The following is an 11828-nucleotide window of genomic DNA, read 5'->3' as shown; positions in this document are numbered from 1 at the left end:
GCTGCTTTACCAAACCAAACCCAGGAAACCAAAGGACCTGCGGGTGAAACCAACAGGGACCCCTTGCTCTCAAAGGCCTCTATGTCTTTTGCATTACTGGTGGACGCTTCATATCCAAGGCCTGGGATATCCATCCTGGGTCCTGGGCCACTGTGGCAAGCAAAGGAAGGCACTCGCTAGCCAGGGGACCGAGCCCGGGTGCCAGCTAAGACACACGTGGAGCCTCTGGACACACCTGCAGGATAAAGCCAGTGGTGTTGGTACAGCCCTGCATTGTATCACAGGGTATGAGAAACAGAGACGTGAGTAAAGGCAAAGAGAAGGGCTGCCAGCCAGTGACGTAGGGAGCTGACAGGAGGCACGTCACAGTGATTTGGGAAGACAACAGGATTCCTCCCAGGCCGGGTATCCGTGGAGGTTCTGGGCAAAAGAGGAGCCAGTGGCCAACACATGCTTCCTGGCAGCGCTTCCGCGGACCTTCGGGAAAGATGGCACTGTCCATTTGTGGGGCTGTCCCGTGCCAACCTGTGAGTATGGTAGAGCCGACATGCGGGCTGGGAACTGTGGGGACAGGAGCTGGTGTGAGGGTGGCTCTGGCAAAGGAAGTGGGGGCGAGGGCTTCACGGGGCTGAGCTAGCTGCTACCTGATGTTGCCACATACGTAGGGGTCCTTAGGGGCCCATATCACTGCACGCAAAGCTTTGCTGTTGCCGTGGTTGTGTTGTGGGTGGGTTGTGTGTTCTGTCCTTTGCGCCGGTGCCAGGGCTTCAACTCAGGACCTCGGTAGCTCCTGCTGGACTTGTGCTCTACCACTTGAGCCAAGCCACCAGTCTGGGCTTTGCTGGTTAATATAACACGGACCCTTTCAGCCTGAAATTTCCTGCTCGCGGGCTGCCGGCTTCCATCCACAATGCTCGAGTCTCAGCCTCCTGAGCAGCTAGGGTGACCGGTGGAGCGATGCCAGCACCTCGGTGAAGTGTTACCGCCATAGGGACACCAAACCTCCCCTTGGCTCTTCAGGCCTCTTCTCCCATGAGGTAGCTCCACCAGGCTGTAGAGGTAGTCTGCTGACCTGAAACTCACTCGACCGTCCACACAGCCCCGACCTACACAACACCCAGCCACGCTGACCTGAGCGTATTCATTTCCTACCTAGAGAGCATGATGCCCCCCCAAGCGCAGAGCAAACTCTACCACCCAGAAGGAAAGAACTATGAGGGGGAAGTGGGTCCATTTGGGGTGGACATGGGCCAGGAACGATACTGCGGTGTTACAGCAGGTGGGCAAATATCTCTGTCCCACACCCTCTGCACTCGAGTGTGGTGCTTTTCTGTGTTTGTTAGTTGTGGTGCTTTGCACGGGAGCTGCTTGATGTGTTTCTTGTCTCGCTATTGGCCGCTGGCCCAACACAGCCAGGGGACCAGCCTCCACTGAAGGGCACTTCCTCTCGGCTCCTGATTCCTTCTCCTGTGGGGAATGGGCTGAAAAGAATGGGCAGGACAAGCTCCCTTGCTTGCCCACAAGACGGGCCCCTGGCTACCTACCTGCGCTCTGGCTCCAGAGCCCAGCTTCCTTCAGTCCTTCCCCTGGCAGACACAAGCTGCACAGCTGGATATTTTTCCCCAAGTCAAGCCCTGATCCTCCAGGACCATTGACCCTTGCTCCAACCCCTCCCCCATCCCCACCACCTGCTCTGCATTGGGTGAAGCCTCCATGCCTCCAAACCCAGTAAGGCATCACTTCTAGGAGAGAGTGTCAGTCCTCTCTCTCTGTCTTTCTGTCTCTCTCTCCTTCACACACACACACACACACACACACACACACACACACACACACACACGCACACCCCAGCCATGTCCATGAGGTCGCTACTAGAGATTGACCAGGCTGTAACTGTGAGGTTCTTAGGGGCGTGGCACATCTTGCTCTGTGTGGCTCCTTCTCTGAAGTCCCATGCACATCTAGCACCCGGGAATCCTCCACGTCACCCTTGGGACCCAGTGCAGACTGGGTACTGCCTTCATGCTCCTGGAAGATGGCAGCACCAAGCTCCATAGGGAACTTCACTCATTAGCTCAGCAGATTTTGCTGAGCCTCTTGCATGGGCCAGGTGTGGGTAGGTAAGTGCTGAGGACACATCCACATCGGTGAACCCAAATAGATTCTGCGATCGCTTCTAGGGAGCATACTCTCTCCTGAGAGGCACACACAAGACAGACAGAGACGGATGGACAGACAGACTGAAGGAAAGACGAAGGGGTGGATGGACAGAAGGACAGATGGTCAGACAGACAGATGCTAGCACCTAGAAACCACATAGCCTTGGGTTCAGTGAGGGTTTGCGCTGAGTGCCTCCTGTCTCCTTCCCCGGGAGGCATGGTGCACCCCAGCTGAATGCAAGCAGCCAGGTCCTGGGCGGTACCCTGGAGCACCAGCCAGTCACCAACAGCCAGAAAGCTGCTTCAGATGAGGCAAAACAAGCAGTTGTAAGCAATGTACCTCACTTCCATCTCTTGCCTGGGATCTGGGCACCTGGGCACATGGGTGTCCCAGAGGTCTTGGCACCTGCAGAGCTTCTGGGGGCCGCCTGATCCTAGGAGCCAAGGTAGCTAAGCCAGATGTTTAGGGCAAATGGAGCATGATGTTGTCCCTCGATGACAAGACGGTAAGTGAAATGGTCACCGGCCATGGGGACCGAGGGGGGTGGGAGGAGAGTTGGGGAGATCAGGAAAGAAGGCCGGGAATTTGGAGGGGACTCAGGGTCAGGTGTCAGTGGTAAGGCAAGGTGTCGGGTTTTGCAGCGTGCCAAGGCCAACAAGGCAAAAAGCAGTGTCACCCGTGGGATGAGCCCTCGGGATGCCTGCTGGGGACACAGCAGCCAAGGCCAAGTGCCGGCCAGAACAACAGGGAAACTTAGGCGTGTGGCATGAGCCTAGGGTTGCACCAGACGGCCGTACGGGCCTTCAGAAGGTTTCAGAAGGAGACACCGGGACATTCGGAACCCAACACAGCAGTGCTGCGATCTACAGTGGGCAAAGAAGTACCTCAAGTACTTCTTGAGGACACGGGGGAGACTCTGGCACCCCCTCCACCAGAGAGACACTGTCTCTAAAAGAAGGAAAACGAAACTCCTAAGGAAACAATGCACTGAGGGAACAATCAGATGGACCCATAGGCAGGCAGGCAGGCAGGCAGGCAGGCAGGCAGGTGGCGTGGAAGACAGATACAGAAAGACAGACAGACAGACAGACACAGACAGACAGACAGACAGACAGACAGACAGCAAGGTAGTGAGTCTGTATAACTGAGAGTAGCAACAGGTCAAGCAAGAGGAGTGGAGGAAGAGGTGTGTGAGGAAAACTGCAGGGACAAAAGACTGTTGTGTGAGTGTCCAAGCTGGTGGTGTGGACTTGTGTTTTTCATGAAGCAATGGTAAAGTCTCCGGCATGTGAAGAAAGTGAGTAGAAAGGGAGTAAATCATTGGGATGGGGTGTGTGTGTGTGTGTGTGTGTGTGTGTGTGTGTGTGTGTGTGTAGCATGAAGAGAAGTAGGCAGGCAGGCTGGCGGGTAGTGTGGCGGTGTGTGGAGCAGAGAGGAGAGGGTGTTTGTGTGCGTGGCGCGTGTTGTGTGTTGTGTGTTGTGTGTTGTGTGTTTGTGTTTGTGGTGCAGGAGGTGGGAGAGGAGGGTAGGTAGCGGCAAAAGCAAGGGTTGGAAAGGGCAAGCGTGAGGTGAGGTGCGAAAAGGTGTAGCCCAGGCTGGTCTCGAACTCGTGATCCTCCTGCCTCATCCTCCTCGTTGATTACCGGCGTGCGCCACCACGGCCGGCGACTGCCGCCGCCGACAAACGCCTCCTTGAGCCTGCTGACGCGCACTCCGCCCGCCCGGCGCTCGCTCGCCGCCCCGCCTGCGCCTCCCACTGCGCCTGCGCGCGCTCCAATCCCACCCTCACACCACTCTTGCCCCCTCCCCACCACCAACACACACTCACACCCTCCGCTGGCCGCGCCCACCCGACCCTCGCCGCCAGGAGGCGCCAGCCGCTCACCCGACACTCGCACGCCCGACCCAACACCCCTCCCACGCCCCAGCCGCCACCGCCGCCCCGCCCCGCCACGCACCCCCGCCACGCCGCACCACCCCGCACACACGCACGCTCCCTCACGCCCGCCGCTCACACGCAAACCCACAGCCGCCTCCAGCCGCACCACCTCCAGCCGCACCACCCGCCCGCGGCCTTGCGGGCACTGCCGGCCTGGCGGCCGACGGCACAGCGGGCCGCCCACCCCGCCGCGCTGCCCGCACACCCGGCGCCACACCGCCCCCTCACGCCACACACCGCTACCGACACCTACCTGCTGCCCGCAGCCGCCTCCTAGCTCACCCATTCTCTGCTCTTCCCAGCCCTGGCCCAGCCCCTGGGCTCTGGGGCCCCCCCAAACTCATCAGGCCCGGGGACCTCCACCTTCCATCCCTGTACCCCTCCCCAGCCCACCCCACCCCCTCCCTCCCGACTCTGGAGTTGCCTTCCTCACCCTCCTGACTGGCCCGCCGGCCAAGGCTACAAAGACCCTGGCTGCCACACTCCTGCCTCTCCTTTGCCTCCTTTCTCTGCCCTGCCTCCACCGACCGTGCACGGGGCCACAACACACTTTTGCACAAAACCAACCAACGCTCATCATGGTGCTTCTCAAATAGACACCTGCCAGCCAGCTCCTGAATGCAAGCCCTGCATGGGAAGGGCCAAATTCCACTTGATTGGCGCTCACTTCCAAGGGCGCCACAGACAAGAACACGACTTCCAGAGTCGTGTCGACAGGGCTGCTTTGGAGGACTAGTTCGGCTGCCCCCTCCCCACTTCTCCTCATCCCTGGCTCCGGACCTTTTGGTTGGTCCACGCTCCACACCTCCTGCCCTGCAGCCAGAGCCACAGGGCTCAGGGGGCTGCATCGCGCACGCAGCCCAGGCTCTTGCTTTAGGATTGATGGCCTCCATTCCCCCTGTCAGGTTCCAGACCCCTGGGCAGGGATTGGTTGGGGGTTCTCACCCTTCTCTGTGGGCCTGGCCTAGCCTGGCCAGCTGGGCTTCTCATGCCATTTCAGGGACACACTTTACCTCTCTGGCTGGAGGGGGTGCGCTGCCCCTAGATTTCCAAAGCTTTCCTTTCCCTCTGCTTCTCCCCAAGGCCCCGACCCCGGCTCCAGCCCTGACATGGGACACTCTGTGGGACTTTGTTCCCTCTGCTTAGCCTGTAAGCGCTACACACCTCCTCCGGTCCAACATCCACCCACAAAGACACCCATATATCTGCCCGTCACTTGCTCTGTCCTGCCAGTGCCATTTGTCTCTGTCTCTGTCTCTCTCCCTCCCCCGTCTCTCCCCTTAAGTTATTCTTGTCTACATACTAAGCTTTCCCTTGCTTGCAGCCAGCCACCCATCCATCCAACCATCCATCCATCCATCCATCCATCCATCCATCCATCCATCCATCCATCCATCCACCCAGCCAGCCAGCCAGCCAGCCAGCCATCCATGTTTCCATTCATCCCAGCCAGCCAGCCAACCAGCCAAACATCAGCCATATCTCATGTCTGAAGAGAGGTTTTGGGATTCCAGCCTCTTGTTTGTTGGGAGCCACACTGCCATGAAATCGAGGGTACAACAATCTGGTTGCTCATCCTCCTTTACTCTGCAAACGCTGCTTTACCAAACCAAACCCAGGAAACCAAAGGACCTGCGGGTGAAACCAACAGGGACCCCTTGCTCTCAAAGGCCTCTATGTCTTTTGCATTACTGGTGGACGCTTCATATCCAAGGCCTGGGATATCCATCCTGGGTCCTGGGCCACTGTGGCAAGCAAAGGAAGGCACTCGCTAGCCAGGGGACCGAGCCCGGGTGCCAGCTAAGACACACGTGGAGCCTCTGGACACACCTGCAGGATAAAGCCAGTGGTGTTGGTACAGCCCTGCATTGTATCACAGGGTATGAGAAACAGAGACGTGAGTAAAGGCAAAGAGAAGGGCTGCCAGCCAGTGACGTAGGGAGCTGACAGGAGGCACGTCACAGTGATTTGGGAAGACAACAGGATTCCTCCCAGGCCGGGTATCCGTGGAGGTTCTGGGCAAAAGAGGAGCCAGTGGCCAACACATGCTTCCTGGCAGCGCTTCCGCGGACCTTCGGGAAAGATGGCACTGTCCATTTGTGGGGCTGTCCCGTGCCAACCTGTGAGTATGGTAGAGCCGACATGCGGGCTGGGAACTGTGGGGACAGGAGCTGGTGTGAGGGTGGCTCTGGCAAAGGAAGTGGGGGCGAGGGCTTCACGGGGCTGAGCTAGCTGCTACCTGATGTTGCCACATACGTAGGGGTCCTTAGGGGCCCATATCACTGCACGCAAAGCTTTGCTGTTGCCGTGGTTGTGTTGTGGGTGGGTTGTGTGTTCTGTCCTTTGCGCCGGTGCCAGGGCTTCAACTCAGGACCTCGGTAGCTCCTGCTGGACTTGTGCTCTACCACTTGAGCCAAGCCACCAGTCTGGGCTTTGCTGGTTAATATAACACGGACCCTTTCAGCCTGAAATTTCCTGCTCGCGGGCTGCCGGCTTCCATCCACAATGCTCGAGTCTCAGCCTCCTGAGCAGCTAGGGTGACCGGTGGAGCGATGCCAGCACCTCGGTGAAGTGTTACCGCCATAGGGACACCAAACCTCCCCTTGGCTCTTCAGGCCTCTTCTCCCATGAGGTAGCTCCACCAGGCTGTAGAGGTAGTCTGCTGACCTGAAACTCACTCGACCGTCCACACAGCCCCGACCTACACAACACCCAGCCACGCTGACCTGAGCGTATTCATTTCCTACCTAGAGAGCATGATGCCCCCCCAAGCGCAGAGCAAACTCTACCACCCAGAAGGAAAGAACTATGAGGGGGAAGTGGGTCCATTTGGGGTGGACATGGGCCAGGAACGATACTGCGGTGTTACAGCAGGTGGGCAAATATCTCTGTCCCACACCCTCTGCACTCGAGTGTGGTGCTTTTCTGTGTTTGTTAGTTGTGGTGCTTTGCACGGGAGCTGCTTGATGTGTTTCTTGTCTCGCTATTGGCCGCTGGCCCAACACAGCCAGGGGACCAGCCTCCACTGAAGGGCACTTCCTCTCGGCTCCTGATTCCTTCTCCTGTGGGGAATGGGCTGAAAAGAATGGGCAGGACAAGCTCCCTTGCTTGCCCACAAGACGGGCCCCTGGCTACCTACCTGCGCTCTGGCTCCAGAGCCCAGCTTCCTTCAGTCCTTCCCCTGGCAGACACAAGCTGCACAGCTGGATATTTTTCCCCAAGTCAAGCCCTGATCCTCCAGGACCATTGACCCTTGCTCCAACCCCTCCCCCATCCCCACCACCTGCTCTGCATTGGGTGAAGCCTCCATGCCTCCAAACCCAGTAAGGCATCACTTCTAGGAGAGAGTGTCAGTCCTCTCTCTCTGTCTTTCTGTCTCTCTCTCCTTCACACACACACACACACACACACACACACACACACACACACACACACACGCACACCCCAGCCATGTCCATGAGGTCGCTACTAGAGATTGACCAGGCTGTAACTGTGAGGTTCTTAGGGGCGTGGCACATCTTGCTCTGTGTGGCTCCTTCTCTGAAGTCCCATGCACATCTAGCACCCGGGAATCCTCCACGTCACCCTTGGGACCCAGTGCAGACTGGGTACTGCCTTCATGCTCCTGGAAGATGGCAGCACCAAGCTCCATAGGGAACTTCACTCATTAGCTCAGCAGATTTTGCTGAGCCTCTTGCATGGGCCAGGTGTGGGTAGGTAAGTGCTGAGGACACATCCACATCGGTGAACCCAAATAGATTCTGCGATCGCTTCTAGGGAGCATACTCTCTCCTGAGAGGCACACACAAGACAGACAGAGACGGATGGACAGACAGACTGAAGGAAAGACGAAGGGGTGGATGGACAGAAGGACAGATGGTCAGACAGACAGATGCTAGCACCTAGAAACCACATAGCCTTGGGTTCAGTGAGGGTTTGCGCTGAGTGCCTCCTGTCTCCTTCCCCGGGAGGCATGGTGCACCCCAGCTGAATGCAAGCAGCCAGGTCCTGGGCGGTACCCTGGAGCACCAGCCAGTCACCAACAGCCAGAAAGCTGCTTCAGATGAGGCAAAACAAGCAGTTGTAAGCAATGTACCTCACTTCCATCTCTTGCCTGGGATCTGGGCACCTGGGCACATGGGTGTCCCAGAGGTCTTGGCACCTGCAGAGCTTCTGGGGGCCGCCTGATCCTAGGAGCCAAGGTAGCTAAGCCAGATGTTTAGGGCAAATGGAGCATGATGTTGTCCCTCGATGACAAGACGGTAAGTGAAATGGTCACCGGCCATGGGGACCGAGGGGGGTGGGAGGAGAGTTGGGGAGATCAGGAAAGAAGGCCGGGAATTTGGAGGGGACTCAGGGTCAGGTGTCAGTGGTAAGGCAAGGTGTCGGGTTTTGCAGCGTGCCAAGGCCAACAAGGCAAAAAGCAGTGTCACCCGTGGGATGAGCCCTCGGGATGCCTGCTGGGGACACAGCAGCCAAGGCCAAGTGCCGGCCAGAACAACAGGGAAACTTAGGCGTGTGGCATGAGCCTAGGGTTGCACCAGACGGCCGTACGGGCCTTCAGAAGGTTTCAGAAGGAGACACCGGGACATTCGGAACCCAACACAGCAGTGCTGCGATCTACAGTGGGCAAAGAAGTACCTCAAGTACTTCTTGAGGACACGGGGGAGACTCTGGCACCCCCTCCACCAGAGAGACACTGTCTCTAAAAGAAGGAAAACGAAACTCCTAAGGAAACAATGCACTGAGGGAACAATCAGATGGACCCATAGGCAGGCAGGCAGGCAGGCAGGCAGGCAGGCAGGTGGCGTGGAAGACAGATACAGAAAGACAGACAGACAGACAGACACAGACAGACAGACAGACAGACAGACAGACAGCAAGGTAGTGAGTCTGTATAACTGAGAGTAGCAACAGGTCAAGCAAGAGGAGTGGAGGAAGAGGTGTGTGAGGAAAACTGCAGGGACAAAAGACTGTTGTGTGAGTGTCCAAGCTGGTGGTGTGGACTTGTGTTTTTCATGAAGCAATGGTAAAGTCTCCGGCATGTGAAGAAAGTGAGTAGAAAGGGAGTAAATCATTGGGATGGGGTGTGTGTGTGTGTGTGTGTGTGTGTGTGTGTGTGTGTGTGTGTAGCATGAAGAGAAGTAGGCAGGCAGGCTGGCGGGTAGTGTGGCGGTGTGTGGAGCAGAGAGGAGAGGGTGTTTGTGTGCGTGGCGCGTGTTGTGTGTTGTGTGTTGTGTGTTTGTGTTTGTGTTTGTGGTGCAGGAGGTGGGAGAGGAGGGTAGGTAGCGGCAAAAGCAAGGGTTGGAAAGGGCAAGCGTGAGGTGAGGTGCGAAAAGGTGTAGCCCAGGCTGGTCTCGAACTCGTGATCCTCCTGCCTCATCCTCCTCGTTGATTACCGGCGTGCGCCACCACGGCCGGCGACTGCCGCCGCCGACAAACGCCTCCTTGAGCCTGCTGACGCGCACTCCGCCCGCCCGGCGCTCGCTCGCCGCCCCGCCTGCGCCTCCCACTGCGCCTGCGCGCGCTCCAATCCCACCCTCACACCACTCTTGCCCCCTCCCCACCACCAACACACACTCACACCCTCCGCTGGCCGCGCCCACCCGACCCTCGCCGCCAGGAGGCGCCAGCCGCTCACCCGACACTCGCACGCCCGACCCAACACCCCTCCCACGCCCCAGCCGCCACCGCCGCCCCGCCCCGCCACGCACCCCCGCCACGCCGCACCACCCCGCACACACGCACGCTCCCTCACGCCCGCCGCTCACACGCAAACCCACAGCCGCCTCCAGCCGCACCACCTCCAGCCGCACCACCCGCCCGCGGCCTTGCGGGCACTGCCGGCCTGGCGGCCGACGGCACAGCGGGCCGCCCACCCCGCCGCGCTGCCCGCACACCCGGCGCCACACCGCCCCCTCACGCCACACACCGCTACCGACACCTACCTGCTGCCCGCAGCCGCCTCCTAGCTCACCCATTCTCTGCTCTTCCCAGCCCTGGCCCAGCCCCTGGGCTCTGGGGCCCCCCCAAACTCATCAGGCCCGGGGACCTCCACCTTCCATCCCTGTACCCCTCCCCAGCCCACCCCACCCCCTCCCTCCCGACTCTGGAGTTGCCTTCCTCACCCTCCTGACTGGCCCGCCGGCCAAGGCTACAAAGACCCTGGCTGCCACACTCCTGCCTCTCCTTTGCCTCCTTTCTCTGCCCTGCCTCCACCGACCGTGCACGGGGCCACAACACACTTTTGCACAAAACCAACCAACGCTCATCATGGTGCTTCTCAAATAGACACCTGCCAGCCAGCTCCTGAATGCAAGCCCTGCATGGGAAGGGCCAAATTCCACTTGATTGGCGCTCACTTCCAAGGGCGCCACAGACAAGAACACGACTTCCAGAGTCGTGTCGACAGGGCTGCTTTGGAGGACTAGTTCGGCTGCCCCCTCCCCACTTCTCCTCATCCCTGGCTCCGGACCTTTTGGTTGGTCCACGCTCCACACCTCCTGCCCTGCAGCCAGAGCCACAGGGCTCAGGGGGCTGCATCGCGCACGCAGCCCAGGCTCTTGCTTTAGGATTGATGGCCTCCATTCCCCCTGTCAGGTTCCAGACCCCTGGGCAGGGATTGGTTGGGGGTTCTCACCCTTCTCTGTGGGCCTGGCCTAGCCTGGCCAGCTGGGCTTCTCATGCCATTTCAGGGACACACTTTACCTCTCTGGCTGGAGGGGGTGCGCTGCCCCTAGATTTCCAAAGCTTTCCTTTCCCTCTGCTTCTCCCCAAGGCCCCGACCCCGGCTCCAGCCCTGACATGGGACACTCTGTGGGACTTTGTTCCCTCTGCTTAGCCTGTAAGCGCTACACACCTCCTCCGGTCCAACATCCACCCACAAAGACACCCATATATCTGCCCGTCACTTGCTCTGTCCTGCCAGTGCCATTTGTCTCTGTCTCTGTCTCTCTCCCTCCCCCGTCTCTCCCCTTAAGTTATTCTTGTCTACATACTAAGCTTTCCCTTGCTTGCAGCCAGCCACCCATCCATCCAACCATCCATCCATCCATCCATCCATCCATCCATCCATCCATCCATCCATCCATCCACCAGCCAGCCAGCCAGCCAGCCAGCCATCCATGTTTCCATTCATCCCAGCCAGCCAGCCAACCAGCCAAACATCAGCCATATCTCATGTCTGAAGAGAGGTTTTGGGATTCCAGCCTCTTGTTTGTTGGGAGCCACACTGCCATGAAATCGAGGGTACAACAATCTGGTTGCTCATCCTCCTTTACTCTGCAAACGCTGCTTTACCAAACCAAACCCAGGAAACCAAAGGACCTGCGGGTGAAACCAACAGGGACCCCTTGCTCTCAAAGGCCTCTATGTCTTTTGCATTACTGGTGGACGCTTCATATCCAAGGCCTGGGATATCCATCCTGGGTCCTGGGCCACTGTGGCAAGCAAAGGAAGGCACTCGCTAGCCAGGGGACCGAGCCCGGGTGCCAGCTAAGACACACGTGGAGCCTCTGGACACACCTGCAGGATAAAGCCAGTGGTGTTGGTACAGCCCTGCATTGTATCACAGGGTATGAGAAACAGAGACGTGAGTAAAGGCAAAGAGAAGGGCTGCCAGCCAGTGACGTAGGGAGCTGACAGGAGGCACGTCACAGTGATTTGGGAAGACAACAGGATTCCTCCCAGGCCGGGTATCCGTGGAGGTTCTGGGCAAAAGAGGAGCCAG

Source organism: Dipodomys merriami, unplaced genomic scaffold, assembly GCF_024711535.1.
Source record: "Dipodomys merriami isolate MVZ:Mamm:240054 unplaced genomic scaffold, mDipMer1.0.p SCAF_718, whole genome shotgun sequence".
In the NCBI taxonomy this organism is placed as follows: Eukaryota; Metazoa; Chordata; class Mammalia; order Rodentia; family Heteromyidae; genus Dipodomys; species Dipodomys merriami.
The sequence above is the reverse complement of the archived record's forward strand: the minus strand, read 5'-3'. Positions refer to the sequence as shown.